Genomic DNA, 21,204 nt, shown 5'->3' with positions numbered 1-21,204 from the left:
CACAGTCCAGGGGAAGAAGCAGTCAGAATAATCAACAATACAAGTCAGAGATCAGTGTGGTAAAAGTCATATGAGTTAAGTTTCTTCTGTGCCCTATCTAAAGTGATGGAAATAAGCTTCATCTGTCCAGGTGTTGCCTCCTTTTCGAAGTCTCCCTGAACTCTACAAGCAGAGTTCAGTGCATTCTTGTGGCGCTTAAGTGGTGGCTTGTACATATACATCTCCAGCATAGCCCTTAGATGTAAAAATAAATTATGGCAATTTGGTCTGTCACCACAAGACTGTGATCTTCTTGGGAAAAAAAAAAAAAGATTCTATTTCATGAAATTATAAAGAAATCTATATTTAGTGTAAGGGGCATGTGTCCTTGTGTGGGAAGCATTTAACTCCAGACTAACTATAGGAAAAAGCCAGGAATTTAATTGTCAGTATACCATTTAGAGAGTATTTTGTTTTATTTGACCGATCTCCTAACAATAATAGATGTCTTTTAAGAAATTCTTTCAGTTCTGTGTATTTATCCATTAATTAAAGGATAAGCTTAGCTTTGTGTAGAAGGAAGCAACATACAGTCATGGAGATAAATAGTTGAATCTATGCTATTTAATTTTTTTTTCCATTCTGTGAATCTTGTCAATATATCTTAATACAGAAAAAAAATGATTTTTCTTTTGAAATAAAGTCTTCCTTTCTTTGATGAACAAGAATATTCTTGAATGTATATTTTTCTTTGATCAATATAGATTCCTACTAAGCCAGGCAACTGCAATTCCTTAATTAGCTACAGAATAAACATGGGAGTAGAAGAATGCTAGAGCTCTGGTCTTTTATTCAGAATCCAAAATTCAGCTATCTATATCCTCTTGAAGATATCTTTATCTTCAGAACTGTCAAAAACTATTTATATCTATTGTGGTGGTTTGAAGCTATACGTACCCTAGAATATTATGTTCTCAAATTTAATCCATTCCTGTGGGTGTGAACCCATTGTGAGTAAGTGGTTACTTCAGTTAAGGTATGGCCCACCTCAATCTGGATGAGTCCTAATCCTATTACTGGAGTCCTTTATAAGAGAATGAAATTCAGACAGAGAGAGAGAAAGCCACAGGAAGCAGGAAGCTGAATGGAACCAGAAGAGAAGGGAGAGACCAGGATATGCTGCCATGAATCTTGCCATGTGACAGAATAACCAAGGCTCACCGGCAGCCAGCCCCAGAATGCTACACCCTTTGGAGAGAAGGCAGCCTTGATTTGGACATTTTCCTGGCCTCAAAACGATCAGTGAATAAATTCCCATTATTTAAACTGAACCATTTAATGATATTTGCTTTAGCAGCCTAGGAAACTTAAAAGGTTATATATTAAGAAAATAGAAATTATACCATTCTCACCTCTGTCTCAGGAAACATGGTGTGTATAATAATATATTGTAAATGACTGGGTATATGTAGCACACATCATAATATCTGAATAAGGCTAAAATATGAAAAAGCTCTTCATCTGTTTTGGTTATCTTCACCTATGATTGAGTTGAACTTAAAAGATTCATACAAAAATCCATTCAAAAAGATTGTTTTCCCAAAAGTTTCAAATTCTAATTGCTAAAGTAGTTTATTGTTATATGTATTTATCAAAGCATAGAGGCAAATCCCAGAAGCATGTAATCTCATAGAAAACCTGGAATTCAAAATAAGATCCAAATAATTCTCAAAGAAGGAGAGAAGCAAAAAAGCTTCATTCCCAAAAGGCCCAGATGAGGGTATGAACAAAACAACTGTAGAAGCAACATTAATAACAATAGAAATAATCTACTTAGAGCACTTTATAACATTTCTAGCAACAGAGAGACTATCTAGTTTTATTTCTATTGAAAGAGTTTATTGTCTTTTCTCAAGTTTTACAGTAATATCCCCACATGCAGACTTTCTGGGAATGGCTGAATATCAACGTATAAAACAAGGTGAACTCTTAGAATTGATTTTGGTAGGTATTACTTTTATATCTAATGCATACATGGAATTTTCAGAAGCATTTCTTAAAGTTGAGGACTTAAATAAAGAAGACCTTCCAAGAGCATAAGTTGTTTAAATATTGAGTCAATACAATCATGACCTTAGTTAATAGCTGTGGTAGCTTACAAAAATAGCCACAATCCTTCATCCTTTCCTGTGTCTGTACACTTTGACACTCCACCCATTAGGAGATAGAATCTATATGTTCCCACACCTTGAATCTGAGCAGACCTTCTAACTAGCCTTGAGAGAGAGAGTAGCTATGGTAGAGAGGATGGTGTGCCAATTCCCAGCCTAGACTTCCAATGGCTTTATGAACTTCTCTCTCTCTTGAAAGTTTCCTCTGCCATGAGTAAAATCCTTTCATCTGCTGGGTGAAGAGAGACATGTGGCCCAGTCAAACTTTTCAACATGGCCAACCACCAACCAACTGTAAGATGTTTTAATTAAGCTGTCTTTGACTAAACAGCTCCCCAGCCCCTGTCCACTGACTCACCACAGACATGTGAGCAAGCCAAGCTAATATCAGACAAGATTGGTCTAGATGAAAAGTTCAGCATATCCGTGGTCTTTTGAGTAGTAATAAATGATTATTATTTGGCCATTAAGTTTTGGGGTATTTTGTTGCATGCAGTAGATAGCCAATACTGGAGCAATTTATTCTTTTAAGATTTGTCTTTTGCCTCATTGCACTTTTGGATGGAATTTTATTGTCACCCAATTAAGCTTCTTTTGTTTAAAGTAATCTAATAGTCATTATATCTTCCTATTTAAAATTATCCCTGTCTCATTGCTTAAAACCTATGACTTTATATGTGTATTAATCCCTTGCTATAGATATGGACATTGTGCTCAGTCACCAGAAATTTTCTATGTGGTCAGTTAAGTTCTCTTACACAGACATACATATACATACACATGCAGCCACATAACGATGCAGGTAAGATAATTCATTAACTGGCACACTTTAGTAAAATATTACTAAAAGAAATTTTGAATGATAATGGTTTATGTTTTGGATCTTTATAGGTTATTTTTTTTACTGCCAATTTACAACCAAGAATCTCTTTAATCACATTAATACATGCTATAGTTTTTACCAAAATTTACTGTACACAGTTCATACTTAACCAGTATATTTTTCCTGAATGAATTAAGTTGACAGAAAAATTGGAGAGAAAGAATGTGATTTCTCTTTTGTTTTTATCCTCTAAGTAACTCATCAATACTCTGGATAAAATGATTTAATAAAGAATATTCTTGTCTATAGAAATAAATGAAACTAATGGCATGGTTCACAAAAATGGTCATGCCAGTAGGTCAGAATGATGAGTGCTTATTTATTAATAACCCCTCTGAAGTAGAAGATAGTGAACTTGCGCACCCCTCCCCCAACCATCTTGAATCTGTATTTCTTTTCTTTCACTTCACTTCTAATTTTAGAAACTACCAAGAACCTTGATTTTATTTACAATTTTGAATCTTTTCTTATTTCTGCAATATAAAGTTTGTAGCTAAAGTCCTTTTTGAATCATTTGATTCCTAGTTACTTTGGGTTATCATGGAGCACAAACCTTAGCACTGATCCACTAGTCAGTTGTTCCACCCATATATACCCCTGCTCTCTATTAGTAAGCTTTTTGGACACCCAAATTTGGAATGGGTCTCCACTCTTCTTCATAGGTTTTATATACTTTGTTTTTAACTAGATGTTTAAACTACAAGCCTAGTAAATCCAAATCCCCATTGTACTACTTGTCTATACACCTTAACCACTCCCTTTTTATCTTGCTTAGAACTCCTCTTCTCCACTGATCTTGGAGTCTGTCCCCAAATTCAACCTCCTTGGCTGGCTCTTGACACTCTGCTTATCATTGGAACACCAAACATGTTCTTTTCACTGACCAGCCTCTGCCTATAGTCTTAATGGATGTACCGATCACCTAGAATCATACCAATGGGGTCTACACTCATTTCTAGGACTCTCTAGTTCTGTGTTATGCCTCCTTGACTTTCTTTCCTTGTAGAAGAATGTTTACAAGTATCAGAATCAAATTTACCGTGTTTCTTAGAATACCACACATTAGATCTGGGGCTGCCTCACTGAGCAATCAATCAAATTTCTTCTAGTTCAGTGTTGTAGGCTAAATTCTTGGATGAAATATTTTGAGAATAAGCATTTATGTGCGCATGGTTTATTGGTAGTGCCCTTGGGAACAACAGAGTAAGGGAGGGGTTGAAGCAGAATTATGCAGAGGGAGAAGTTGATCTGTATAGCAATTGCAAGAGAGTTCTTGGCCAATCCAACAGGGGGCTCTGAAGCTTTGATGACCTTCCAGAAGCATGCCAAAGAGGCCCCAGAGAAGTTCCTCTCCCCATCAGTCAATGCGGGGAGATCTTGATCTCTTCATCATCTTGTTATTGAGACTGAAGGACAAAAATTAATGTTAAACCAAAGCCAGACCTAAATCCAAGCAGACTGATGTTAAAAAAAATAAAATAAAATAAAAATCACTGCCCCCATTCTCAATCTACTCTGCCTTTGTGACCACCAGAGACAAGACTGCATTCAGGACAAAGTTTATTTGCAGAGACAAAGAACCACCCGAGCAGCACACAAAATGGCATCTGCACCGGCTGTGCCAGGGAGAATGCATTATATAGGCAGGTTTGCATGCACTGGAACTGGGTGGAGGGAGGAGGAGAAGGGAGAAAAGTTTGTAGCAAAAAGTCTTTAGCTAATACCAGTCCTGGATAGGTGGGGGTTAATCTCTTATTGACGCAGGCTGGTTTTCTTCAAGGCCTCAGAGGCTGCTGCTCTCTGCATTTCTTGAGGAGGCCGGACCTATCATCCCAGTCTTTTGGGTGAGGAGGGTTAAGGGGCAGCATTATGCTTCTGTAGCAATTTCCTGCTGAGGATGGTGATAGTTGCTGGAGTAGTTGTCAGAGGTGGTGAGAAATCAGGATCAGGATGGGGGATTTTTGGGAAGCAAGAGAAGGATTAAATCTCTGGGCTGTACTTTTGTTTCAGTGGAGTGGGTGGGGCTTGGGGGTAGCTATGGAGGTGGAGATGTTTTTTGAGATTTTTTGATGAGGTTAGTAAGTAGCCTTAAGATGCAAAGGCGAATAGCACAGTGAGAAGCAGGAGAATTGGGGTTACTAAAGGAAGTATCCATTGTTTCCAGGGTAGGATGAGGGTGGGGGAGTGGTCCCATATTTGGTTTGCATGCTCCCTGAGCAGGTTAGCTCCTTCTTGTACTTAGCCTGATTTGTTAGCATAGAAACAGCAAGTTTCTTATAAGAAAACAAAGGTGCCTCCTTTTTCTGCACTAAGTAAATCGAGAGTGCTCATCTGTTTTGCAGGACTACCACTGCCAGGGATTCTATTTGGTCTTGCAGGTTTTCTAGCCGTCCTGCGATTTCTTCTAGGCTTTTTGCTAATTGGGCTGAGAGAGGAGCAGCAAGAGTGATGCCAGCAACACCCGTGCCATTGCTTGTGGCTATTTCCAGACCGACTAGTAGGAGGGTGAGTAGTGTGGCGGCCCAGCATGGCCCAAAGGATTTGGGTTGTGTTACTGGTACTTGGAAGGTTGTTTCTTTTGGGGCTAGAAGAATGGGGGGAGATAGGAGGGTGAGACTGCAAATTCCTGTCCAATTGGTGGGGAGGCAGAGATAAGCTGAGGAGCCACAGAGAAAGAAGACACCAGCTTGTGGGTCAATGCATGCAGTTAGATGGTAAGTCGTGAGGTGCATGAGTGGGGAGGCATCTCTATTTGAGGCATTGTGCCGGTTTGAATGTATTGTGTCCCCCAAATGCCATTGTCTTTGTGGTCTTGTGTGGGGCAGATGCTTGGGTGCTGGTTGGATTTGCTTGGAGTGTGCCCCACCCAGCTGTCTGTGATAATTTTGATGAGCTGTTCCCATGGAGGCGTGGCCCCACCCATTCGGGGTGGGCCTTGATCGGTGGAGCTATATAAATGAGCTGACTCAAAGAGGAAAGGGAGTGCAGCTGTGAGTGCCGTTTTGAAGAGGAGCAAGCTTGCTAGAGAGGAAAGTCCTGGGAGAAAGCTATTTTGAAACCAGAACTTTGGAGCAGACGCCAGCCACATGCCTTCCCAGTTAACAGAGGTTTTCCGGACACCATTTGCCATCCTCCAGTGAAGGTACCTGATTACTGATGTGTTACCTTGGACACTTTATGGCCTTAAGACTGTAACTGTATAGCCAAATAAACCCCCTTTTTATAAAAGCCAATCCATCTCTGGTGTTTTGCATTCCGCAGCATTAGCAAACTAGGACAGATTTTGGTACCAGAGAAGTGGGGTGCTTTTGCTGCTGAGTTTGCAAATACCAAACATGTTGGAATGGCTTTTTAAATGGATAATGGGGAGTTTCTGGAAGAATTGTGAGGAGCTAGATAGAAAAGGCCAAAACTGGTTTAAAGAGACTGTTTGTGGAAATATGGACTCGAAAGATACTTCTGATGAGGCCTTGAACAGAAATGATGAATATGTTGTAAACTGGAAGAAAGGTGATCCTTGTTTTAAAGTGGCACAGAATTTGGCAAAATTGAGTCCTGGTGTCAGATGGAAGGAAGAATTTGAAAGCGACAACCTGGAATACTTAGCTGAGGAGATCTCCAGAATACATGTGGAGGATGTATCCTGGCTTCTCCTTGCAGCTTATAGTAAAATGCGAGCAGAGAGAGATAAACTTAGAACTGAACTCTTGGGTTCAAAGAAACCAGAAGTTGATGGCTTGGAAAATTATGGGCTTCCAGGGGGTAGAATCCCAGAAGCTACAGCCCAACGTGAGGACAAGCCAAGATTGGATAAGGAGTTAAGCAGAAAGGATTTGTGGAAACTCCTATTGTCTGATGGCTTTGACCCCTGCATGCTTCATGCAAAGCCAACAGAATATTTGCGAGATCTTTATAGATGGAGCCATTGCCGGTCTGGACTGGAGGAGACAGACAAGGAACAAACTGAAGGAAAAATTTCTTCAAAGACAGAGCCATGGAGGTTGAGGTCTGGTGTCAAGAGGTCTCGGGCTGGGAGAGCAGAGCAGCCCACACGCATGGAAAGGGTGAGTTTGCCCTGGAGGTCGAGGGCGGGCTTTCCGCCTCGATGCTCTGGAAGAGTTTTGCCACCTCAGGTCCCAAAGAGGGTGGAGCACATACCCAGGGAATCCGGGAGCTGCCCCGATGTTTGAGGAGGGTGGGGCCGAGAAGGTGGTCTCCCCAATGTGTGGATATGTTGGAGCACTCACCCAAGCATTTGGAGAGGAAACAGCTGCCAAAAAGGCCCTTGGGAAGGGTTAGGCTCCCGCTCTCTCAAGCCCCAAGAATGCAACATTGTTCTGTAAATGACTCTCAGACTTTGAAATCTAATGGAGTTTGTCCTGCAGGTTTTAGGAACTGTTTTGGTCCTGTTAACCCTCTTTTCCTTACTATTTCTCCTTATGGCAATGGAAATGCTTATCCTATGAATGTCTCCTTTGTATATTGGGAGCACATAACTTGTTCTAAGTTCACAGATCCACAGCTAAAAAAAAATTATGCCTTAGGACTGACCATGCCTAAATTGATTTTGATGGGATTTTGTACTTGACTATTGTTACTGAGATGATGTAAGTTTCTGTGATATTGTGATGAAATGAATGTGTTTTGTATTTGGAAAGATAATGTCATTTTGGGGTCCAGGGGGTGGAATGTGCTGGTTTGAATGTATTGTGTCCCCCAAATGCCATTATCTTTGCGGTCTTGTGTGGGGCAGACGGTTGGGTGCTGGTTGGATTTGCTTGGAGTGTGCCCCACGCAGCTGTCGGTGATAATTTTGAGATGTTCCCATGGAGGCGTGGCCCCACCCATTCGGGGTGGGCCTTGATTGGTAGAGCTATATAAATGAGCTGACTCAAAGAGGAAACGGAGTGCAGCTGTGAGTGCCGTTTTGAAGAGGAGCAAGCTTGCTAGAGAGGAATGTCCTGGGAGAAAGCCATTTTGAAACCAGAACTTTGGAGCAGATGCCAGCCACGTGCCTTCCCAGCTAACAGAGGTTTTCCGGACGCCATTTGCCATCCTCCAGTGAAGGTACCCGATTACTGCTGTGTTACTTTGGACACTTTATGGCCTTAAGACTGTAATTGTGTGGCCAAATAAACCCCCTTTTTATAAAAGCCAATCCATTTCTGGTGTTTTGCATTCTGCAGCATTAGCAAACTAGGACAGGCATCCTCCCTTTCCCAGACTGTTAGGGAGAAAGAGGAGGAAGTAGCAGTTAGGGGCTGGAATAATTGTTGGTGGCTTTGGGATTCGATGGCTAGGTGGAATTTTATAGTATCAAGGTAAATGGGTTGGGACTGGTTATGTAAGGGTGTATTGAGGGCTGGACATTGGGACTCAACCATGACATCACCATTCCTTTTGACATTTAGGATTTTGATGATGATGCTTCCCCATCCTTGACAAAATAGGGAGCCCCAGGATCACTTGATTTGAGTGGCATCTAGTGTAGGGACCCCAGTGTGGTAGATATGGTAGGTTCTGCGTAAGTAGTCTGAAAAATGACTAGTGGGGGGTTCTAAAGTAAGGGTGGCATTGCAAAAATTGGGGGGTAGTGAGCCTACTTGGGTGGAGCTGGGAAATGATGGCCGGGAGATGCATAGTGGGGCTTGGGATGTAAGGAGAAGGTTGTGGGAGATAGGACGCCAGACTGGAGGGGAGCTGGGGGCAATGCTTGGTTGTGTTAGTTGAGTGGAAAATTCAGAAAAGAGCATTTTTGCTAGTGTTGTGAGTGGACTTCGGGGGCTATCAAAGAATCCGGGTCCATGAACTGTTTAATGTATAGGAGACCTCTGGTGGTTACCCAGAGCTGAAGAGGGATGGGGACAGCAGCAGAGGAGAGGGCAGATATTTGTGGGCAGAGCCAGCATTCTGCTAATAAGGTGGGGTTAGTTTGATGTAGAAGTTGCCAGGTGAGGGAAAGGCTTGAGGTAATATAAGGGAGTGTTGAGCCATGGACTTGAGAGAGAGATAGGAGGATTAAAGTAAGTGTGAAATTGTTAGGCTGGTGCATTTGGAGGGTGGGGGTGGGGGGGCTGAATAGGTTATGGATTTGTTCCCACTGGAATTCCAGGAAAGAACCTTGAAGGAACTCATCCTTTAGGAACTCGAGGATGAAATATTTCAGGGGTTCTGGAAGTTGTGGAAGCAGAGAGATGATTTCAGTTACTAGCAGGAGGGGGATTTGGGGTTGGAGGTCTATGGATATGTACTGGTGTTTTGGAGAGCTTGAGGGATGTCAGACCTGTGGGTGTGGATTGGTAACAAGGGTATGAGTTTTTTGAGGAGGATGGAAGATTTTTACTTAGCTAAGGTAGTACCATCTATTGGGTTTTTCTGCTAGTTTGACTGCTGAGGGGGTAGTTAAGGCAACTGTGTAGGGTCCTTCCCATGTCAGTTGGAGGGGTTGTTTTGGTGTTTGTGTTTCTAGTAGGATTAAATCTCTAGGCTGTACTTTTGTTTCAGTGGAGGAGGTGGGGCTTGGGAGTAGGGAGTCTGCATTTTGTCAGAGGAGAGTTCTGAGTTTGCACAAGGTTGGGAAGTAGTCTCCTTCAGGTGAAGAGGTTGGTGGTAGATTTCCTAAGAGAAAAGTCTTCCATACATCAGCTCAAAGGGGTTGAGGAGGGAGAGCTGTCTGGAGATTGCTCTTAGCCAGTTAAGTGCAACGGGTAGAAGTTGAGTCCAGGGAGAGTGAAGTTCTGCTGTGAGTTTGGTGAGTTGGGTTTTTAGTAGGTGATTGGCTTTTTCTACCTTTCCTGAGGATTGGGGATGATAGGGGATGCGGAGGTTCAAGGTAATTCCTAAGGCTTGAGAAACACCTTGAGTTAATTGAGATATGAAGGCTGGTCCATTGTCTGATTGAATGGGTTGGGGAATTCCAAATCAAGGGATTATTTCAGATAAGAGTATGGAGATTGTGTCTTTGGCTTTTTCAGATGAAACAGGGAAGGCTTCTATCCAACCTGAGAAAGTGTCAACTAGTGTGAGGAGGATTTTTTTTCTATTTTTCTGGGGGCATGTGGGTATAATCAATTTGCCAATTTTGTCCAGGGAGATGACCACGGACTTGAAGTAATTTTCCTTTTATTAGGGCTAAGGCTCCTTGTGGGGAGACGGTTGAGCAGATTTGGTAGGCAGCAATGATTTGGTTTAAGATGGAGAGGAGTCAAGGGCAGTGGATTATTGGTTGTAGGAAGGTGGCAAGGGGTTTGGGTCTTATGGGAATAGGTTGTGTAGGAGAGTGAGGATGTGTTGTTCTTGGGAGAGAGGGAGGATGATATTTCCATTGACCGAGTACCATCCGTGTGAAAGGGGGTAATGGTTTTTTGAGTACTGCTGAATTTCACTGGCAGAATAGGAAGGGGAGATGTGTGGAAATAGGGGTGCTAGTGTGGGTGGAGGGGGGGAATAGGGCAGCTAATTTTGCATGTTGTTCTGCTAAGTTGTTTCCTTTGGCACTGGGGGTAGGGAGTGACTGGTGTCCCCTGCAGTGAAGTAGAGAGACTTTTTGGGGAAGGGAAGCTGCTTCAAGAAGTTTTTTGATAAGGGGCCCATTGGTAATAGGCATGCCATTTGCATTAAGAAATCCCTGTTCATTCCAGATGGTGGCATAATTATGTACGATGTGGTAGGCATATTTTGAATCAGTGAAGATATTGGTGGGAATGTTCCCTATGAGTGAGAAAGCATGGGTAAGAGCAGTAAGTTCTGCTTTTTGGGAAGAGGTATTGTGGGGGAGATTGGCTTTTTCAATAACTGTGTTGGGGGATTGTATGATTGTGTACCCTGCTATGTGTTTTCCTTGGTATAAGTACGAACTTCCATCTATGAACCAATTTTGGGCAGGGTGTGGGAGTGCTTGAAGGGAGATATTGGGGTAGGGGTGTTGGGTTAGTTGAATGGATTCAGTGCAGTTGTGAGTGATGGGATTGGGTAACGGCAGGAGTATGGCAGGACTGAGTTTTGTGGGGGCTCCTAGGATGAGGTGGGGTTGGGTAATGAGGGTGAGATGGAATTCTTGGGCTTTGGATGGTGAGAGGAGGTTTAGTATTTTTAGGGAAGTGAGGTCGCTTAAATGGTGTGAGGCATGTATGGTGAGTGGGGCTTGCAGAATTAGTTTGTCAGCTTCTTGCCTGAGTGTGGCAGCTGCAGCTAATGCTTTGAGGCAGGTAGGCCACCCTTTAGTAGTGGGAGGTAGCTGTTTTGAGAGGTAGGCCGTAGGTTGGGGTTTATTGTCCATAAGCTGGGTGAGAAGACCAAGGGTGGTGGTGTGGGATTTGGCAGAGTAAAGATGGAAGAGAAAGCTGAAATTTGGAAGGTAGAGTGCAGGTGCTGAGATTAGTGCTTCTTTTAGAGTTTGGAAGGGTTGTTGATAGGAGTGGAGGGATCGAGAGGTTCAGTTAAGTTTCCTTTTGTGGCCTGATATAGAGGTCAGGCTAGAAGGGCAAAGTTAGGGAACCATACGCAGGAAAACCCAGCTATGCCTAGGAAGGACGGGATTTCTTGTTTGGTGCTTGGACAAGGCATGTTAGATATGAGAGATTTGTGATTAAATGTAATGGACCGGGAGGAGGGGGTGAGTGTTAAGCCTATGTAAGCGAGTTGTGGCTGTGCTATTTGGGCTTTGTGCTGTGAGATATGATATCCCTTGGAGGCAAGAAAGTTGAGGAGAGATGCTGTGGATTTGAGACAGGCTACTCTGCTGGGACGACAGAGGAGGAGGTCATCTACATACATACATGGTTAAGTTTGCTTCTTGAAACTCTAAGAGGTCCTTTACTAGGGCTTGGCTGAAGAGGTGGGGGGAGTCCCAGAACCCTTGGAGAAGGACTGTCTAGGTTAGTTAAGAGGATTGATTGGTATATGGGTCAGTCCATGTGAAGGCAAAGAGTTTTTGGGATGCTGGATATAGGGGAATTGTAAAGAAGGCATCTTTGAGGTCTAGGACTGCAGAATAGGAGGTGTGTGTGGTTATACCGGTGAGTAGGGTGTGGGCATTGGGTACCGCTGGGTGTACAGGAGTGACTGCTTGGTTTATGGCATGGAGGTCTTAGACTAGGTGATAGGAGCCATTGTTTTTTTTTTTTTCACAGGCAAGATGGGCATATTGCAAGGGGAATTAGTAGGCTGCAGTAGCTTTTTTGAAGGCAGCTTATTAATAATGGGTTTTAGTCCATGGAAGTGGACTGGAGAGATGGGGTATTGGGGGATGGATGGGAAATATTTTTTGTTTTTAATTCAATCAACACAGTTGAGTGGTGGTGGCAATGGATGGGTTATCCGTGTCCCATACTAAGGGGTTAACATTTTGGAGGAGTGGATTTGGTGCTTCTGTTTGAGTTGTGGGGGTGAATAGGGAGAGAGGGGGTATACTGTCAGGCAGCCTGCTGTGTGGCAATTGTAAAGTAATAGTGGCATTGAGGGTGCTGAGGATGTCCCCACCTAGAAGGTGGGTGGGACAATGTGGGATGACCAGGAATGAGCGTGTGAAAACTAGGTTTTGATATTGGCAGGTTAGGGAAGGGGTGCATCTGGGTGTGAAGGTGGTTCCTTCAACCCCCATGACCTGAATGGCAAAGCTTTTAGTGGGCCCTGAATAAGAATTTAGAGTGGAGTAAGTGACCCCCATGTCTAAGAGAAAGGTAAGAGGCTTACCTTTGGCTCGCAGAGTTACCCGAGATTCCTGATTTTCGATGTGAATGGAGGTCAGTGGTAGCATCGGACCCCATCAGTCTTCACTGAGAATGCCAAGGAGATCAGCTGCAGTGTCTGCCTGCTCAGCTGTGGTGGCTGCTTGGCTGGATGCCTGTGAACCTAGAGGGGTTTGGGGACAGTCCATTTTCCAATGGCCCTTCAGACCACATAGTGGACAAGTTTGGGTAGGTGGCTGAGGATTTGGGCATTGCTTAGCCCAGTGGCTGGCTGTATTACATCTAAAACAGGGACCAGGTGGGACACTGGTGGCCTGTTTGGCTAACGTTTTTGCTTCTTGACTGCCTGAAAGGGTGGTAGCTGCTAGTGAACATTTGAAGATTAGCTTTCTTTTCCTCTTTTTCGCTTTTGCTCTATTTTTAAATACTTTGAAAGCAGCTGCCATTAGGTCTTTTGGGGTGTAAGGGGACCCTCTTCAAAATTTTTCATTTGTGTCTGATGTCAGATGTGGCTTGGGAGATGAAGCATGAATTAAGCCTAAGGTGGCCTTCAGGGCTTTCTGGGGTGAGATGGGTCTGAGCTAGTAAGACTTCTGTGAGTCGGGCCATGAACTGGGCAGAGTTTTCAGTAGGCTCTTGGAAGATTTCTTTAAGTTTATCAAAATTGATAGTTTAGAGTGATACCTTTCTTGGCCGAATGTGATGCAGGTTTGGAAGTGGTTGTGTTTTTGTAAGTCAGGATGATTTGGTTGGTAGTCCCATCCTGGGTCTATTTGGGGGACTGCTTGTCCTCCTGGGGGCTTGGTGTTGTCTGTGGTGTGTATAATGTCTGCATGTTGCCTGGCCACCTGCCAGACCCTCTCTCTCTTTGGGAAATAGGGTGTAGTTAAGGATCATAAAAAGATCTTGCCAGGTGAGGTCATAGGACTGGAGGAGGTAGGTAAACTGCTTGATATAGTGAGAGGGGTTGGTGGAGAATGGGCCTAATCTTTAATCTACTTGGGACATGTCACCTAAGGAGAAGGGGACATGTACTTTAACAATGCCCTCTGTGCCTGCTACTTCACGGAGGGGTAGGAGAGTTTGTGGGATGTGGGTTTCAGGGATGTGGTGAAGATGATGGCGGGCCCTAGAACAGGTTTCAGAAGGAGTGGGAGAAGGGGGACCCTAGGATGGAAGATCTTCTGTAGGGTGGGAGGGAGGTGGTTTTTTCGGGCTAGGGGAAGGACTGACTGCGAATGCAGTAGGTTGTGGTTGTCTGGGACTGGGGGAGGGGTTGCTCTGACCAGCAGAACTTGATCTGCTGGGTTGAAGTAATCAGAGGTGTTAGGTTAGGGAGCAGGCAATGAAGTTTGAGAGGAAGGGGGTGGGGCTGCAGGGGAAGCTCTAGCTACAAGGATGTGGTAAGCGGAGCAGGATTTTAAAAAGAGAGGGATGGGAGTGAAGAGAGAAGTTCTGAACATATGGAACCTCACCCCAATTTCGGGTTCAATTAATAAAATTATTGAGATCCCAGAGTATATTAGAATCAAAAGTACCATTTTCTGACCATTGGGACTCATTATCCAACTTATATTATGGCCCAATCATGTTACAATAGAATATGAGCCGTTTGGGTTGAATTTCCTTTTGGAAGCCTAATTTCTTATATTGTCTGAGCAGACACCCAAGTGGTGTAGCAGTAGAAGGTACTGACTGCCCAGAGCCCATGTTGGCTGCAAAATGATAAGCCAAGGGGCAGGAGTGAGTTCCCTTGGAGGGTCAGGCATCCCTGAACCTCATGAGGAACTGAAACAAAAGAGAGCTTTCTCAGAGAAAAGCCGGCATGCTGGGTTCAGTCTGGAAGCTGAGTCGTGCCCCTACTCTGAGCAGGGGTTTAGCTGGAGCCACGTCAGAGCCTGGTACTGGGGCTTTCAGTTAAGAAGAAACGGCTGATGGGTAAGAGGGAGACTGAGAGGTTTTTACAGCAAGATGAGACTTCGGGGAGTACTCATGGATTTTGGAGTGGCAGGGAAGGGTGAAGTTCTGATCTTCGGGCAGGAGTCAGTCATTGGTGGAGGCTTTAGCTGGAGAGAGCCCAGGGGGGAATGGTGTCCCAGACCTGATGTTCAGGATAAGGGAGTTAGCCTGGGATGAGCTGCCACTGCTCACTGCTTCCCCTTTGCAAGACCGTACTGGCTGGAACCACACCCTGGCATGGGCAGGGATGGTAGCCAAGACCTGGTGGTCAGGATAGAGGAGTTAGCCTGGGACAAGCTGCCACTGTCCACTGCTACCCCTGCTGCAAGACTGCCTTGGCAGATACCACATTGGCCCAAGCCAGGGGTCCCATGACCCCGGGCTCCTGGGTTTCAGCACCACAATGAGAGGAGCCGACCACCAGAGACAAGACTGCATTCAGTCCAAAGTTTATTTGCAGAGACGAAGAACCATGCAGGCAACACACAAATTGGTGTCTGCACCAGCTGCGGCAGGGAGAATGCATTATATAGGCAGGTTCATGCTCATGGGAACCAGGTGGAGGGAGGAGGAGAAGGGAGAAAAGTTTGTAGCAAAAAGTCTTTAGTTAGCACCAGTCCTGGATAGGTGGGGGTTAATCTCCTACTGGTGCAGGCTGGTTTTCTTCAGGGCCTCAGAGGCTGCTGCTGCTCTCTGCATTTCTTGAGGAGGCCTGATCTATCTGTTGGTATGCAAAATAGCTCCCCTGTTTGGTTCTGTTTTATTTTGATGACTGAAATGCTGACATCAGAGGGCTAAGAAGGCAAAAATAGAGTAATATGTTCTGTAAGCAGGATACCTAGGCTCAAATAAATAAATATTTCTTCAAATTTATTTTAATAAACATTTAAATTTAGAGTTTTAGATTTACAGAAATGTTGCAAAGAGAATAGAGAGACTTCTCCTATACCCCTCACTCACTCTCTCCTATTGCTCACATCTTACATGAGGCACTATGACACATTTGTCACCACTGAAAAACCAATATTAGTATATCTCTGTCAGCTAAACTCTACACTTAACTGATTCTGATTCCACTAGCTTTCCTCTAATGACTTTTCTGTTTCAGGATCCCATCCAGAATACTTCACGGCAGTTAGTTGTCTTGTCTCCTTATTCCTCTCTGATCTGTGACAGTTTCTCAATTTCTCAGATGATTCTCATGACTTTAACGGTTTTGAGGAGTACTGGTAAGATATACTGTAAACTCTCCCTCAATGTGGTTTTTTTTTTTTTTTTGTTTTGTTTTTTATCTTCATTTTATTGAGATATATTCACATACCACACAGTCATACAAAACAAATCGTACTTTCAATTGTTCACAGTACCATTACATAGTTGTACATTCATCACCTAAATCAATCCCTGACACCTTCATTAGCACACACACAAAAATAACAAGAATAATAATTAGAGTGAAAAAGAGCAATTGAAGTAAAAAAGAACACTGGGTACCTTTGTCTGTTTGTTTCCTTCCCCTATTTTTCTACTCATCCATCCATAAACTAGACAAAGTGGAGTGTGGTCCTTATGGCTTTCCCAATCTCATTGTCACCCCTCATAAGCTACATTTTTATACAACTGTCTTCGAGATTCATGGGTTCTGGGTTGTAGTTTGATAGTTTCAGGTATCCACCACCAGCTACCCCAATTCTTTACTAATTTGTCTAATTGAAGAAGAAAATGTTAATGTTTTTGAAAAAATCAGAATAATTTTGCTGGATTTATTTCCAAATTTAAATGGTCAACAGTGAACAATCCATATCACTTAAAAAGCAAATTTTATTAATAAACTGGAAATGCAATGTTTAATTAACTGATTCCATCAGGCCCTCAGACCCAACTGAAGCCAAAAACAGCAGCTCCCAAAATTATAGCAACTGGTCCCTGTCTATAGTCTCCATATAAAGACAATAGCCCTGGTGTTTTCCTTTGGCATGACTGGCCATGGATTGCCTCTGCCCTAACTATATGGTGACTAACATGGAAGTGCACTTGAGTCAATGACATCCAAGCTATAATTTCTCCTTGGTCCAAAGCCTTAAATCCTTAGCCCATCAGAGATATTGATTTCTAACGCATCAAGTATATTTCTGAGATATAGTAAGTATGAAATCAGATCAAGATTTCCATAATTAGAGGGAGAATAAATGCAAAGAGAAGTAGAGACAGAGAAGCATTGAGTCATTTTAGTGATGAAGCAGCAGAAGGAAAATAAATGAACTCCATCCAGTGGGGCAATATCATGATTATTCAGTTCTTCAAAATGTAACAAATGATTACAGTTTCCCTAAGATATTATGTGTTCAATGTCATCTCAAGTGATGCTATTCCTGGTTTATTGTTTTCCTTATTTCCATACATAAACTTCCATTACTTATGTGATAACTGACCTTTGCAACAAAACAAACCCAAAACAAAGAAAAAGTCCCAAACAACCTATACTAATGTAAACACTTTAGAAAGCATCATTGTTTTTTGTTTCTTTGTTTTTTTTTTTCCTGTGATTAAAGATTTTGATGAGGCTAATAGGATTTTTAAATTTTAAATGCATACCTGTGTTGTGTTCTTTAACACAGAATGCTGATATTTCAAACAAGTATTTACCAAGTTTCAAGAGCAATGTAAATCTGCTATGTGAAGAAGTACTTAGATTTCCTACAGAATCATATATGCAAAGATGGGTGTCCTGCTGCTGCAGTGAGAGCACAGATGAATTATCTCAGCTTCCAGGAGAGACTATTAACCTTACTCCTGCAAGTCTGAAATATGAAAAAGGTTTGTTAATCATAACCAAGTTACTAAGGTCCCTCATAAATTTAATTTAAGATGACTGATTCCAAGGACCTGCTAAAACCTGGCCAAGGAGCATTTTATATCAGAAAATAATCAATTGTTATTTTTCCCAAATTTTAAGTATTTCTAGGCCAACTTTGGTTTAAGTTAAATCATGGAGTCTTCAGTTACTAATTAACCACTACTTTATTAAGATTTTTTGTCATGTTTGTTCTCATAAATAAGGTTATATATGGAGAAAAGCCATGTAAAGAATTCTTCAGCATCAACTTGCTGTTGAATAGTATGCTATTTCCAAAGATACAATTTTAAATGTTATTATCTGGTAGAATTTATTAGCAATATACTTTGTGCTTATATTGAAGTTATGCCATGTTCATGTTAATTTATACACTCACTATGTTAGTCTGCAACTTTGGTAGATTTTTGTTTCAGGGAGACAGTATGTTATAAGGAGTTAGGGACATAGGTTTTAAATCTGACTTGAGTTAAACCCCTGGATCTCTTGCTTACTAGCCATGTGACACTGGGAGGTCTCTTAACCTATCTGGGCATCAGATTTTCCATCTACAAAGTGAGGATACAATAGTTATTAGAGGATTCTTGTGAAGATTAAATGAGATATTACCTAGAAAATATTTTAAATAGCACTTGATAATGCACTGTATAATGTTTTAAAGTTTCTATTTCTGCTTAACATACTCATTGTTGACAGCCTCTTATGCTTTTAGGGGAAAAGACAGGATAATATAAATGTTATATATAGGAATAAAGGCAAAAAAGGAAGAATGACAGAAACATAAGCAAGAAGAAAGGATGGCAGAAATGGCACTCAGAAAGCTTCTCAGGGACATTCTAGCAGACTGATGTGGATTGAGTTGGAGAGGTTTCAACAAGCCATGAGGAACATTGAAAAACTAGGAAGGATACAGTAGTTACTGCAGTTTTGAAGTTGACCAATTATGGATATAAACTAGGATAAGTCAGAATACTTTTTCTTATGATTGCATTTTGATTATCTTTTTTTCCTTTATGCTTTGGTGGAAGCACAATACTGGGAATAAAACAAGGTATGAAAGCACAAGGGTCAGTATCATCAAGAAAACCTTGACAAAAACCACCTGAATATTTTAGAGGAATGGATTAATCAATGCAGCTACAGTCTTAAAATAATTGCACATTGAATTTCTGAGCTTTATTTTCTTTTTATTCCTCCTTTTAAATATACCAATTAGCCATTAGGTATGTGAGAATAAAGACAGATAAAATGTGGCATTTGAGACAGCATAAAGGTAAAATAGTGCAAATTATACCAATCTCCTCTAAATGGTGGATATGGGAATTAACCTTAGTAGTCAGTCACAGGGGTGCTATTTTCAGTGTGCCCTAAAGTACAGGTCTACTTCAATTTGCTCCAGCATAAATCTCTTTCTCAGTGGGAGTAACAGTACAGCAACTCCAAATCTAGGAAGCACCGGTTCAAAAGATATAGCAAAATTAAAGTGACCTAAAAAGGATATCAAAAGAAAGTGAAATAGTACATCAAACTTTCTCATTAATTTAAATGATGTATTGTGAGTCTAAGATTAATGCACATGCAACATTCATGAATATGTGTGGCCTTGTTAAAAAGAGCAATAGCAGAAAGAGTTAAGAAGCACAAAGTAGAAAAATGTGAATATAAGAACTGGTTTCTACTGTAAGATTCAAAACTAAAACAAATACTGTAAAACTACCAAAACATTTGTACACATAGATTTATATTCAGTTATATTTGTAAATCTTTGGATTATCATGGAGCCAAGAGGTAAGAATTCCAGTATTGTTATTTTAAAACTAATTCTAATACTCGCTCTAGTTTAAAAAAAAAAAAAAAAAATTTGAAGAATTTAAAAATGTTAAACATTTCAATCAGAAGTTGTAGATATAAGCAAATTTTCACATATCAGGTAATAATTGCATTGTTAAATGTATTCTCCTGAAGTTTATATTTGTCAAGTACACTTTTCAGCTGTTCTTTCAAAAACTTTAGACAGTATTCTGTACTTATTAGTGCATACTGCGTCCTAAGATTACTTCATGTCTGCAAAAATGAATTATCTGTAATTGATGTTAAGTCCACAAAATAATTATGTGCTTAAAGATCTCCTAGTTATAAGACATTAACAAAAAAAAAAATGTGGTGGGGTTACAGATGTTCATTTCTACCTTCATCAATACTCTCATTAGAGATTCTCAACATTACTGGTGTCTCATGTGAGGAAATGGCTGGGAGAAAGTTCTATCTTCTTGATTTGGAAGAAGTGATAGTCATAGAAATGCACTATTTATACATCCTGCTTCAGGGAACATGACCAGTTTCTGCTTCCCTGGACCACCATATTCACACTGAGGCCACACTTCCTGCAGGCTGCTCCCATTTGAAAACTGCACACAGTAAGGGTACAGATGAAACCTTATTCCTGTAAGACAGTGAATTCTCCAATGGGAAACTTTGGCTTGAGGATTCCTTATAGCCTGATCAAATGTTTCTTGGAACTGTGCTGTTGTCCAAGATACTACCTACCCATATCTCCTTTCTTCCCCATTTTTCTTCTCAGGTGTCAAATCTGTTATTCTGGCTGATTATTCTTCTTGTCTTCTCTGGTTCCCTCACCAATATTCTCCACAGACATTTACCCCCCAAATCTCTTGCACATCTAATTCCTTTTTGAATTCTGCTTCTTGAATGGAGTAAACTAGCATGTAGTTTTCCATATATTGATCATCTTTACTGATACCAGCTGAGATGAGGAATCATGCTTCAGCATTCCTCTAGGTGATCAAAAGAAAAGCCATGTGTTGCATTTAATTCATTGAATTATTCATACATGCTATTATTATTGAGGTCCTGGTATCTGGTACATGTGAACACAAATTTATCTCTAAAACAGCAACTTCACCTAATTCACATGGTTGAAATTCCTAGCATGGCAAGAATTTTCAACTCTATGCCAAATGTGTTTCTAATCATAGCAAATGCTCAGAACCATTTTAAATGTACTTTGTTTTATTTATATGCATGTATGTGGTTCATTTAAGTTTAACAATTGAGATCCTTAAATAGGGGTGTGGCCTATTCTGTTCCTCATTACCTTGACTACCTAACCTGAGTACCAGATTCATGTTTAGAAATGGCTCTTCTTTTCATATCAAGAGATCTTCCAAACAGTACCTTAAGCATTCCTTTATAGCAGGAATTGGCGATTAAATCATTTTCCCCCAAAAAAGGTATGTTCATTTCCCAACTGCTGGTCCTATGGGTGTGGACCGATGGTAAAAATGATTTCTTCAAGATGCTATTTAATTAAGGTGTGGCCCAGCTGAATCAGGTTGGATTTTATTCTGGATTAGTAGAGTCCTTTATATACAGAATGAAAGTCAGACAGAGAGCAAAGACTTTGTAGGGGCCATGAATCAAACCATAACAACAGAGGGCTTCAACCAATTGAATTTCTATGTTCACATTGTTCAAAAAGCAACATAAGAATTTTTCTAGGTGATACATGCATATATGCACTTTACATTATTTTTCTTTGTCAAATGATAAAAGATTCAATGTCAAATTTGTAAGGATGAAATCTCAAACTCAATTAACTAAAACAGGTAACCATATTATTTCAATCCATTGATAAGCCAAAAGGCCTTT

The 21,204-nt window shown here is 41.3% G+C and overlaps 1 pseudogene; it reads right to left on the bottom strand.

The window, feature by feature from the left end:
* The window catches only part of LOC119505707, a 99,600-nt pseudogene extending 86,810 nt beyond the window's left edge, over nt 1-12,790 (bottom strand).
* Between the last annotated feature and the right edge of the window lie 8,414 nt (nt 12,791-21,204).

The sequence above is a fragment of the Choloepus didactylus genome, chromosome 1, assembly GCF_015220235.1.
Source record: "Choloepus didactylus isolate mChoDid1 chromosome 1, mChoDid1.pri, whole genome shotgun sequence".
Lineage (NCBI taxonomy): Eukaryota > Metazoa > Chordata > Mammalia > Pilosa > Megalonychidae > Choloepus > Choloepus didactylus.
This window is presented reverse-complemented; position numbering and strand designations above follow the sequence as displayed.